Source organism: Podarcis bocagei, assembly GCF_964188305.1.
Source record: "Podarcis bocagei genome assembly, chromosome: 13".
Classification (NCBI taxonomy): Eukaryota; Metazoa; Chordata; class Lepidosauria; order Squamata; family Lacertidae; genus Podarcis; species Podarcis bocagei.
This window is the reverse complement of record NC_138138.1, coordinates 8,683,522-8,696,635: the sequence shown is the minus strand read 5'-3', so window position 1 is coordinate 8,696,635 and position 13,114 is coordinate 8,683,522. Positions and strand designations below refer to the sequence as shown.

Sequence of the window (13,114 nt, the reverse complement as noted above, 5' to 3'; positions counted from 1 at the left end):
GAATGCAGGAGGCCAATATTTCCTGAGTGCAACCAATGCAATTCTCTCAGCACTTTCTGTAGGACCCATGGTTGGTTGGCATTCATGTTTCTTGGGAGACAATGGAAGATTGTGCTTATGCGGGTGAAGTTAAACCATTGGAGAGTTACAGCGCCAGCTGTATGCAGGAGAGACATGTTTTGTTGCAGCTAGGACAGATAAAGGCCTCTGGTTATGCTGATGGAGGCGTACCATGGAGTTTTTTCTCTTTGTGTCCCTCCCAGCAGCCATTGATCCTCTGGTCACTGCTGTGGGTACATGACCTGACTGTCTGTCTCCAGGCACTTCAGTAGTCTGCAAAGGATTCCCACACGGCAGAGTTAACGTTGCCAAGTTTCATGTCATCTTCGCAGGTATCTTTGTAATGATGTGTTATTTCTATGATCTCCTATATTTTTACTAAGATTTTTCGGTATTTGCCCCACAACTGAGTTTCAGGAAGAGCCATTTGATGATTTTGGCTAGTATTTCACAGTACAGTGGTACCTTGGGTTAAGAACTTACCGTAAATCATTCTGGAGTCTGTTGGTTTACTAAGTAAACAACTGGTTTACTAAGTATGCAATTCTATACAGTGGTACCTCAGGTTAATTACTTGATTCGTCTCGGAGGTCCATTCTTAACCTGAAACTGTTCTTAACCTGAGGTACCACTTTCGCTAATGGGGCCTCCCGCTACCGCTGCGCCGCTGCCGCACAATTTCTGTTCTCATCCAGAAGCAAAGTTCTTAACCCGAGGTACTATTTCTGGGTTAGCGGAGTCTGTAACCTGAAGAGTCTGTAACCTGAAACGCCTGTAACCCGAGGTACCACTGTATGGTGAAATTCTAACGAATTCACACATTCAATGCCTATCCCACTCAGAATTTCCCCAAAACAGCAACTTCATTTTGCATATGTGTTCATAACAAGAACAACTCCCAAAAGGGAACTATCCCCATGGATGAATACTACTGATAGGCTACTTCTGAGAAAAGAAGCATATTGAGATATTCTTTAATCCCTAACAGATCAAATTAATATCTTGAATTACACCAATTGATGTGATTCCTGATTATTTGCTGCTGTAATCCTTTCCCCTTCAAATTGCTAAGGGACTTAACAGATCTGACTGAATTTCACTTAGAGACTCCTCTTGACTAGGGATGCTGGAGAAATCTGTTGAAAATGGGCTATCAAACACCTACTGTATGTTATATGTAAATAGATCTGTACATTGTTTTGCAATGTGCATTATTTACATATTAAGGAGGTAAAATTGTTCCTCTCTTGATATTGTGTGTCTATAAGTTGCTCAGTAAGAAAGATATAGTGTGCTCCCTCTCTTTTACAATTTAGTCTAGAAAATGCTGAAGAAAAAGGTGTGAATGTTGTACACATACTGTATACCCCATCTAAAATTTCTACAAATGCTTCCAAAACCCAGACTGCAAGTGAGTTTATAGAGTGGAGTGAGATTTGAGCCAACACCTTCCAACTTTTCCACTCCCACTCTTAAATTTTATACTACCCCAGGCATGTTTTCCATGTGGAAATCTGTCTCTGCAAGTATATAGATTTTGAATGCAGTATCTCATTTTTAATCATGTCCTGGTGGCATACACAAGAATATAAATGTCCCATTAAGGCTTTGTACAAAAGTGCATTGGAATAATATTTCAGTTTCAGTAACTAGCTTTTCACAGAATTCTATCAGCAAATGTATCAGCTGCTTTGACTTGAACAATGGCACGCATTGGACAATGCAGCAATCAACTCTGTGACATTTTGCTAACTTGGCTATGTAAGTTTCAAAACAGAAATGGACTGGATTGGCCTTCAAGGAAGTTTTGTTGAAAAAAAATGTGTAGTAAGCTTCAGTTTTCATTTCTTCACAATTCAGGTGTCATTTTAAATCATTGGTGCCAATTCCAGTCGGCCCTGTGGGTCTGGGCACCCATAATTTTTGTTGTTGTGGGTGCCTGGCCTCTGCCCCCTGCCACTGCCACCACGCACTGCCAGCTGCTGGCTGCCATCATATCTCCGGCACTCCGTGATTCTGAGATGCGTCTGCAGCCATAGTGGGTCCCAACAGAGGCCCCGGGGTAGAGGCGCAGTCGCAGGCCCAGTGGTTGCGCCGCCGCCAGATGTCATAATATTGCAGTGTGGTGCCACCTGAGCACCCACAGTCTGGGGCCCAAGTCAGCACTGCTGGATCATGCCATGCCTCCAATAATCACCTCCCATTTCACTATAGATGCTCTATATAATTAGATAAAAAGTATCGTGTTTATGCCAACTCACTTTGGGTTCCATTCCCAAGCGGGTTACATGGAAAGTCTTTTGCTCAATAAAGCAGAATTTTCCCTGCACAACTCCCTCCCAGTTGGTAAGAGAAGGAAGAAAGGGAGCAAACCCTGATTATAGCTTCTAGGTATATTCCCATCCTCTGCCCTGTTGGCAGATCTTTTGATGAGAAGGAACAACCTTTCCTCCGTTTTCCATAGAAGCATGCTCTTGGGGCAGTGAGGACCGAAAGCTCTGTTAACCCTAATTGTGTTTGTCCAATTTGCAATGCTTTTCTGGCAGGGGGTTGGACTCGATGGCCCTTGTGGTCTCTTCCAACTCTATGATTCTATGATTCTGTATGACAAGCAGAGCACCATTCCACCTGATGTATTTCTCTGGTTTGGGATATGAAATGAGATTCTTTGCATGTCTGGTCAGCAGCTCACAGCAGGCAGCTGCCCCAAACTTCACAGATAGTGGCACTCACATGTTTTGTCCTTCTGACAGACAGCTGACAACAAAAGATTGTGAAAGGGGAGCATCAGCATTCAGCATAACTTCAGCTAAATGAGGGAGGACAAGCCTGGAATTAACTAAAATTAATGTGTTCCTAGACAACCCCTTTGTAGATAAAGGGTTTGGGGAAAGAACAGGGAGGGTAGTTTGACTGACTGCAAAATAGATAACCCTTCAGCAACATTCATTTGCACCTTACTGTTTTTTGCAGCTTTCAAGAAATGTGTGTACCAGGTAAATTTTTCATGTAACACAATTATCTATATACAGTATTACTTCACCATAACGAGGTGTTAAATTCAGACAATGCTTTCCATATTTCAGCAATCAATAGACATGCAGCAAGAAGAAGGTAATTTGACTCCCCCATGCCCAGCAAGCCACTTCTGGGTTTATGAGAACAATGTGACATTTAGGAAAATCTCATTTATACAAGCACACTATACAAAGGGGTAAAAGGCAGGAAAAAATAACCAGAACACAAATTTTGATAGTATGGCTAAGGCAGCAGTATGAGATCATAAAATATTTGCTAGGATAACTGTACAGAAGAAATGTATCATTTGTAATTTAGCACTTAGCAAAAGATAATGTAACTTTAATATTATTAGGGAGATGCCTCCAAAGTCTATTGGTGGCAGTGGTATTTAACATAGACTTGTACACTGGAGAACTACAGAATTACAACATAATTGCTAGCTGAGTTGATTCTGGAAAGTTCACCGCTTAAGAAATGTTTGCATACTGGCAAATCTCATTGTAGCGTTCTGTGTAAATTATCATGCTTCCATGCTGTGTGTTTTCCCCATTCACATTTACTCTGGATGGGTTTACTAGCACTGACCGTACACAGCTGTTTCTAGATCCTGAAGGGCATTTTGAGATTGATTAACCATCTGCTCATTCTTACTCTAACAGCCGACTAACAACAACATAAGGGAATTTGTCTTAAATAATCTACCAAAAATGTGGGCAACACAAACATTCGTTTCCCAGCAGCTGCTACCATTGGTGTTTCCGATGCCACTTTCTGTAAAAGGATTTGGATTCGATCTGAGTTTTGCGAGTTCTACTGTACAGCATAAGGTTTGAAGTAACAACAGCAACAGCAGTGAGATAAGGAACCCATTCCACAAACCAGTTAAGCAAAAATATTGGATTAAAGCCATTATTGCTTCCCCCCTTTTGCTTGCCAACCCCTTGTTTTTTTATTATTATTTATCCTTGATTTTCTCTACCCCTTTTTTGTTTTTTGTTTGTGTTAGTAGCTTATTGTATTGTAATGTCCATGTTGGAGATACCTTGAAGCCATGCAAACATTTTAACTAAGTGGTGCAGCAACTGCTAGAACATTTGCAAAAGCAAGCAGGGTCTGGTTTCAGATTGGATGGGGGGGACCAATTGTTGAGATTCCTGCATCACAGAGGCTTGTTTTTATTTTATATTATTGTTAAGTTATTGAATTAAATGCATTTGTTTTGAATCTGTTTGCTTGCTTGCATCATGTTGCAATAGTTTCTCCTTGTGTTGTACCATTTCCCTCTCATCTCCCTCCCTCCCTCCAACACAAAACTTTTCTGGATTTGAGTATGCCATTTTGGCACCAAGGGTATCAGCCTAAATCTGTGGAAGGCAACATATCACACCTTTAGGGTCCATGGAGTGCCTACAACTTTTCACATACGTAGCTGAACTATATATTGGGCTATGAAGAGATGCCCTTAGAAGAGACAATGCCTTATGAGGAACGGCTAAGGGAGCTGGGCATGTTTAGCCTGGAGAAGAGGTTAAGGGGTGATATGATGGCCATGTTCAAATATATAAAAGGATGTCACATAGAGGAGGGAGAAAGGTTGTTTTCTGCTGCTCCAGAGAAGCGGACATGGAGCAATGGATCCAAACTACAAGAAAGAAGATTCCACCTAAACATTAGGAAGAACTTCCTGACAGTAAGAGCTGCTCGACAGTGGAATTTGCTGCCAAGGAGTGTGGTGGAGTCTCCTACTTTGGAGGTCTTTAAGCAGAGGCTTGACAACCATATGTCAGGAGTGCTCTGATGGGGTTTCCTGCTTGGCAGGGGGTTGGACTCGATGGCCCTTGTGGTCTCTTCCAACTCTATGATTCTATGATTCTATGAGACTGGCTACTATGCGATTTAACTCTCTGCTGCTTCGCTTAAATTATGTGGGTGTCAAAGAGGTCGGGCAGGATGTGAAGTCCTGCTAGCATTGGCTGCTAATGTGTGTGACATAACAGGAAATAAGACGGACAGAATTGGGGTGGGGCACAGACGCCATGGCGTATGAAAGATTTTGGAGGGCAAGTGGAGAAAAACAGGAAGCTAGCTTAGATGGAAAGACATTGGGAGCTGTAAAGAGTGCTCAAGCATGGGGGGCTGTGGAGAGGTGATTGTGATAGATGCACAGGGGTGGAGGGAGGGAGGCACGGTGGGGGTGGGTCGCCCTGGGTGTCACCACTGAGGGGGGTGACAAAAAGCCACACGGCACTCACAGTGGGGCCTATAGTGCGGCCGAGCCACACACTGCAGGAGGAGGCAGGCAGACTCCAGAGGCCCCGTGGTGTGGTGCGGCCCACCCCTGGGTGCACCACCCTAAGGGCCCAATCAGCTTCCTCCACCGCTGTAGATGCCATTCTAGGAAAGGAATCTGGGCAGGCAAGATATAGACGGTTTATATGGCAAGGAGTATTCTTAGAAGCTAGTCACTAGCCCTAACCTTTGGGCTTCTGCTGAGTGGTGGAACCCACTCTGAAACCCCTTTGAGTTTGAGGTCTCTGGATTAAATTAAGCCATTAAAAGGAAACATCGCATGGTGCCACGCACTACAATTTAATTTAATGAAAGGCTTATTTATGGCTGGCCTCAACTTTCAGTCAACCTGACCAATGAACTTCATAAACTTGTGGTTGTCCCGGTATTTGGAGATATTGTTTGGGTTCCAGGTTACATCCAGCCAGGCCAGGATAATTCTAGGATCCATAACAGCCATAAAAAAGTCCAAGTACCTCCGACAGGCTCGAGTCATCCACTGCCAAGTATTTTCTTCATTCTGTGCCTTTTCTTGTTCTTCCAGGATACTCTTAATCCAGTCCAGAGTTGCCTGGATCTTCTGGATCTTCTTCAGTGTCCGCTTTCTTTTATATTTGGTGTGGTGTTCGATCACCTTCAGAGCCTTGGGTTGCACTTCCTTTAGCAGGGCATTGGTGTCTTCATCATAATCCCATATACAGGCTAGCGCAAGGTCTTCAGCAGCTTCTTCCCAGTGACCCAAAAGCATATGTGCTTTCCCTCTCCACTTGTAGGCCTGTGCATCATCAGGGTTGAGCTCTGATGCTTTGTTGCAGTCTCTAATGGCAGCATTGGGCTTCTGCAATTTGACAAAGACACTGGCTCGGTTGGCATACAGGAGTGGTGACTGGGGATTCAACTTGATAGCCTCTGTAAACAGATCAATAGCATTCTGCAGTTCTCCTGCCTCCAGGAAAGCATATGCCTCCTCCTTCTTCTCCTCAGCTTTGCTTTTCATATCATTTGTAACCTCCACATTTTCGTCTCCCATTTGCTGGGGTTCATCTTCATCTGGTTTGATCATTCCATCATCATCCAACTCTAAATCACTCTCCTCACTGGTAAGCTGCTCGGGTGGTTTCCCTTCCTCTTTACCAAGTCTCAGAGGAAAGGCTTCAATTCTCTGGAAACCCGAAATGGTGTCCCCCATGCTCTCCAACGAATCTCTTAGGAAGCTCAGTTGTTTTGCTCTCAAGAGCGTTGGATCCTGTTTGTACAGATTGAGCAAAGCTTGAAGGTCACCAACATTTTTAGGATCCATGGTGCCCCGTCCAGCTAGAAGCTCGGATGACCAGCTGGATACAGTAAACTGCCTCTCTCAGGGCAAATATTTTTTAAAAAAGTAAGGCTCGTGTACAGACAGTGGCTGAATTAGAAAATCACTTCTATCATGGAGGAGAAAAGGGCCTCATCTCTCATGTGTCCCTCCATGTGGTCCAGCTGCTGTACTTTATCTAAAGCCGCAGAACTTTGAAAGTATCAGTCGCTATGGCAGTTTGGTTTATGTCAAGTTCTGCTGATGTCATACATTATGACATCACTGCAGTCTTGAAGTTGACTTTCCAGGTATTGACAACTTAATAATTTTTGTTGGTTTTTTTAAAGAAAATGCTGCATTAGAATGTGTATCTATGCACATCATCCATTAGTGATGAAATAAATGCATCAGAAGACATGGTTGCCAAGCTTTTGTTATCCATTTGAAGCATGGCTGCTGCAAGTTTTAATCAGTTCAGTTAGTCAGGTCATTCAACTAAGGCTTTCATACTTTCATAGTTCACTGGCTTTCATACTTTTGGGGAAGTTTATTAAGAATTCATCAGTGAGAAAACCAGAAACACCAGGCAAGTTTCCTGAATGGTAGCTTGTCCAACATTCCACTGAAGTGCAGAACTGGAGGGCAATGTTTTGAGAGTTCTGGGATATACATCCAGTTAACTGTGTGGCCCAGGAGGCATCACTCTGTGCTTTTAAAAAACCCATAACTCATTGAAACAACTAATAAAAAATGCCTGGTAATCCCAATGAAAGGATCACTTAACACATTGCTTTTTTTAATGCGTGTAAGATGTTTTGAGACTTGAAACTCTGAAGTGTGAATGTGACAAGTGCTTGCTTGCAAATATGTGTTGGGGTGCTGTGATGTCTGCATTTGCCTCTTGAGCACACCATGGCAAACTCAAGTCTGCCTGCATATAGGCTCTATGTGAAAATATGTCTGCCTGCCTGCAATGGAACCTGATTCCAAGTCTGAGGTTGGTGTGAGCTACCTAAGATGGTTGTCTAAACATGAAATACCAGGTCCAATGGCCACATACAAGCATATCTCTACAGTAATTTTTTTAAAAAAACAATCGCTAACTAGTGACGCTGACAAAGCTCACTAACATCAGGCTTTGGGTACTTATTATTATTGAGGCACGGGTACCTTTATCTGAAAACTCTTGCTCTGTTTGGAACTATGCTTATACCCCCACAGTGAATTCAAAATAGAAGGGAAGAAAAGAGGGGGAGCAAAACAAAAAAAGAAAAGAAAAACCCTAGCTCCCCGCATTCCAAAGAAGCAAGTGCTAGAAAATAGAACTGTGCTAAGGTGTTGACAATGTGGTTTATGCAATAAGAGTTATGTGAATCATTATAAGAGGACAGTGGGATAAGATTGCACATGGTTTCATCGTCCCTCAGAAAGACAACAAACTGAAATTTGTTGGGCATCATTTCCTTGGCAAACCTCTATAAAGCATTAAAATCTTGCTGTGGTTGCCTAGGTCCTCTGCTCCCTCAATTTCCTAAGATCAGCTAGCCCCAGAGCCACAGATGAAAGTCATTGGCAAGCAAACTCTCTTAGGTCACGCTCTGAAACACTTTTGATCAAAATAATGGGAGTGCTCCGAAATAACGGCATCAGTCTAGAGCTGGGCTAAAATATTTGGCCGATAATTCCCCCCCCCCAATTTGGGTTTATTTTTTGTCATGCACATGTGTGACTCTCGAGGGGAATAGCACCTGAAACCTATTAATTTCCCGGTGGGGTGTAATCTATTAATTGTCAGGATGTACTATTATTTATGGTGACAGCAGTCACAAAATTAAAAGACGCCTGCTCCGTGGGAGAAAGGCGATGGCAAACCTAGACAGCATCTTAAAAAGCAGAGACATCACCTTGCCAACAAAGGTCCGTATAGTTAAAGCCATGGTTTCCCCAGTAGTAATGTATGGAAGTGAGAGCTGGACCATAAAGAAGGCTGATCACCGAAGAATGTATGCTTTTGAATTATGGTGCTGGAGGAGACTCTTGAGAATCCCATGGACTGCAAGAAGATCAAACCTATCCATTCTTAAGGAAATTAGCCCTGAGTGCTCACTGGAAAGACAGATCGTGAAGCTGAGGCTCCAATACTTTGGCCACCTCATGAGAAGAGAAGATTCCCTGGAAAAGACCCTGATGTTGGGAAAGATGGAGGGCACAAGGAGAAGGGGACGACAGAGGACGAGTTGGTTGGACAGTGTTCTCAAAGCTACAAACATGAGTCTGACCAAACTGCGGGAGGCAGTGGAAGACAGGAGTGCCTGGCGTGCTCTGGTCCATGGGGTCACGAAGAGTCGGACACGACTAAATGACTAAACAACAACACAACTATTATTTATAAGATGAGACGAGATGCAGAAGGTTTTCTGTTTCCCCCTTTGACTCCAAGGTGCAATGGCACTGCAGCCAGCAGTCTTAACAGTGCTGCAGCCATTGGAGAAGTGTGAAATCAGCCGGATAGCTACATTCCTAGCTTGATTGATCCAAGATTCTCGTAGGTAGGTTCCTACCAGAATCCATAAAGATCAAATTGTTCAAACTAACTCCAACTAAAGCTGGGTATAATTATGTACAATTGAAAGCAATGTGATTCAAAGTAGTAATGACGGTTCCATTTGTTTTAATGGAAACAATAACTTAAGGTAGATTTGAGTCCATCCATTTAGGATGAGTGTTCAAATTACCCTAGGGAGGCACAAATTAATCTTGAATTAAGTTTCACTACACCTGTGAAAGTGCTTATTTAAAATCATTTATTCACTTCAACATTTGCTGTTAGCATTTTAATTTATGACTGCAGAACCACAAATACTTACATATCCCGTTTTCTTACATTGTTTTCTTTATTTGCACTACATATGGAACTATCTCATTAAAGTTATTTCATAATTTCATAACTAGTTTTGCAAAAAGGAGAGAAAGAAAATAATGAGAGTTCTATGTGTGAGTTTATTTAGTTATCAGGCCACATGTAGTTGACCTTCAAATTAATGTTTGCGAGTGAACTTAGTTATCACATTTTTCTTTCGGTATTTGTAGATGTTTTCAGGATTCCAGACCACATCCAGGAATGCCATCATTACCCGGGGATCTAAAAGGGTAAGGAAAGATTTGAGATGTTTCCGACCTGCTCTGGCCATTTCATCCCAGGGATTCTCCTCTCTTGGGACTCGCTCTTGCTCTTCCAGGGACAATCTGACTCTTTCTAACCTTCTGTGAATTTCCTTTAACTCTCGCTTTTGCTCACATTTGTGATGAAACTCCTTGAGTCTCTGAAGTTTCAGTTGCACCACCTGAAGCAAAGCATGAGTTTCCTCATCACGATCAAGTTTGCAAGCCATGGTGAAGTCTTCAGCAGCTTTCTCCCAACGACCTAGGAGCATATGAGCCTTCCCTTGCCACTTATATGGCTGTGCAGATTTCCGGTTCAGTTCAGAGGCCTTCTTACAGTCTCTGATGGCTGCATTAGGTTTCTTTAGTTTCACAAAGGTGCTTGCTCTGTTCACATATGTGACACTGGACTGGGGGTTCAACTTGATGGCATCGGTAAACAATTCAATGGCTCTTTGGAGATTGCCTTTATCAACTGCGTCAAAAGCCTCTTCCCGCTTTTCATCAGCCTGATCCATCATCTCGCTGGTTAGTCTCACATTTTCATCTCCCATTTCTTGGAGAATATCTTGGTCGGGTTCAACAATCTCATTGTCCTCATCCGTTTCGACATCACTTTCATCACAGTTTGTGGCCTCAAATATCTCTTCCTCCTCAAGTACCTTTCTCCCAGAGGCACCCGTGTGAGTTTGTAATATATTCTCCACGTGGGTCCGCAATACAGCAAGCTGCCTGTCACCCACAAGCCCAGGATCTTGGCTATATAAATTGACCAAGGCCTGAAGTTTCTTCACTCTCTTGAGGTCCATGGGAATCAGACAGGACATTTCCAAGAGCCAGCTCTTCAAAAGGGTGAAACTAGTAGCACATCATAAAGCTTGCAAATGAAACCAGTCCTTCAACCTGTACCAGCAAAGAAAAAGGGGATAAAAATTCCACCTCACAGCTTATTGTTGTCACAATCCATGTGCATTCTGATGATGTCATTGTCAGGATTGACATGGCAAGCCTTCAATCATCATAAAAAACTTCAGTTTCTTTTTCCATGGTAGTTTCAACTATATACAAGGAGGATCTATGCATGGAGCTGTTGTGAATGCAGTTCTATCTAAATATCTATCTATCCTCCACAATGGACAAATCTATGAATATCTGTACCTGGTAACTGGGCTAAAGAGATAAATTTCGGCTGCTATTTTTATGGTTGCACTGGCTTCCTGAGGTGGCCTCAAGTGTGATGTTGGACAACTCCAGGGCCTTGATCCTGGGTAACTTCAGCATCCATGCTGTGGCCTGCCATGTAGGGCCAGCTTGGAACTTTATTGTTTCCATGACAACTTAAGAGATTCCATGACCCTTAAGAGATGACACTTCCATGGCACTTAAGAGATTGTCTCTTCAGGTCCAATGCAGAAAGGGATTTAACCACGATTGCCTCTACCAAAAGTTCACCATGGTTCCTACTTGTGGATCGAGGGCCCGACCCCGCTATGTGAAATAAATACACAAGGATACGTGATATAAGGTTAATGGGCAAGAAAAGGCCACAACTTTATTGATTACAGCAGTGAAAAGGTATTGGCTTAGGCATTGGATGACTATAGGTGGTGGGTTTATTCAACAGTAGGTGGAGCCTGTTGATGCTCATCCAACTATAGGCTCACCCCTTGATGTCACTGAGGGTCGTGCCATGGCCTCCCGCCAAGCAGGCATCGGACGGAATACACAACCACCAGATTCCTTTAACGGAATAACCCATGGTAGATAGCATAGGCGATGGCCACACCTAGCCCTTGACACAGCACAACACATGAATCCAATGCCTAACCTACCCACCAATACTACAAAATTTGTGACGATTGCTACGAGGTAGGCGAAAAAACCAGAAGGCCTAATGCCTAATGGAAAAATTCCTACCAGGCCCCCCAGACAACCAGGGCGACCAACCTAAGGTCCATAGCAAGGCCAAAAACCTATACCCTGAGCTAAATGGGAGTGGAGGGTGGGTGACTCGCTGAGGGACGACGACGAATGAGGAGGAGGTGGAGCTGGCACCACAGCATTAAGCTGCTACACACGCCCCCGGAGGCACCTGGTTGGCTACCTCCGGTGGGCGTGGGCGCCAGCCAGGTAAGGAGGGGAGAGGGCTAATGCCCCCTACCAGGGGCAGAGCTCGGTCTCCCGCCCACAACCACTCCCCTCTCTTCCAGGGAGGAGAGTCTTTATCAAAACGGAGCACAGCCGAGCTAGTTATTTGACAAAGCTCCCACTTGCTGTACTAAGAATTGCTTTTACAGAATTACGATTCCAATCGGTGCTGGATGGTCGGTATGGCAAAGTACAGTACAAGGAGACACTTTGTCTGTGTGGGCAAGCTTGCATAGAGGACCTGTACCACTATTTATTGCAATGCCCACTATATATAGAGCCAAGAGACCGATTTATAAAACCCCTGCTCATGAATGGAACACACTCGAACAAGGCGGAAAGGGTGAAATGGCTGCTGAGTAATACTGATGACTTCGTAACTTATAAAGTAGCACTATATGCGTTGGCAGCTAAGAAGATCAGGGAAAAAAGAGCTAAATAAAATAGCGGTCATTTGCAAAGGTGATTCGGATATTTAAGCTGGCACATTCCACCTGAGAACCCCTTGCTATCCTTTCGTATGCAACAACTAATTTTAAGGAGACGTGATCGTGGTTTATTGTTTCTGCAGTGCCTGATGTTTTCATCGTTTTTATGGTTATTGTTGCTTTTCCTTTTGTTCCCTTTGTGAATGATGCCATGGCCTTTGGCTAGCGCAATAAGGTTTATGATGATGATGATGACAACTATGGGGCTGTCTCGGATTTCATTGATCCAACATATAGGACAGGTCACACATTCAATCTAGTCTTCAACTCAGGGTTGCAGGATGGTAGTCTGTGTGCTAGGGGCAGGACTGGAACATCCCATTTCACCGCTTGAGGTACTGTCTTGGCCATCCCACTGCCATGAACCTGCCAGGTAGAGGTGGTATTTGTTACGTGTCTTATCCCAGTCCTCCTTGTATTCCTATTATCATTTGATTATTGTGAACTACATTTGGAAATTAATATAACACTGTCACCACCACGTCATGCATTGGCCTTGTAGGAATGCTTGGATATTGTCTACTCCAGATGCTATGGTTGAAGAGACTAGTTTCACAATTTACCCATACGGGCCAGGGACCTACCGGTAATGGTGGGGAAATCTTGAGTATTGAAGTGTGTGCAATCATTTTCCAAAGCAGAACGAGAC

At 43.5% G+C, this 13,114-nt stretch overlaps 2 pseudogenes across 2 annotated transcripts; both read right to left on the bottom strand.

Annotated features, from left to right (window-relative positions):
* Positions 1-5,651: 5,651 nt before the first annotated feature.
* On the bottom strand, positions 5,652-6,887 carry LOC308572385 (putative protein FAM10A4 pseudogene; annotated as a pseudogene). Its single transcript has one exon. The product of its transcript is annotated as a putative protein FAM10A4 pseudogene (transcript).
* Positions 6,888-9,653: 2,766 nt separating this feature from the next.
* LOC308571228 (putative protein FAM10A4 pseudogene) lies at positions 9,654-11,082 on the bottom strand (annotated as a pseudogene). Its single transcript has one exon. The product of its transcript is annotated as a putative protein FAM10A4 pseudogene (transcript).
* Between the last annotated feature and the right edge of the window lie 2,032 nt (positions 11,083-13,114).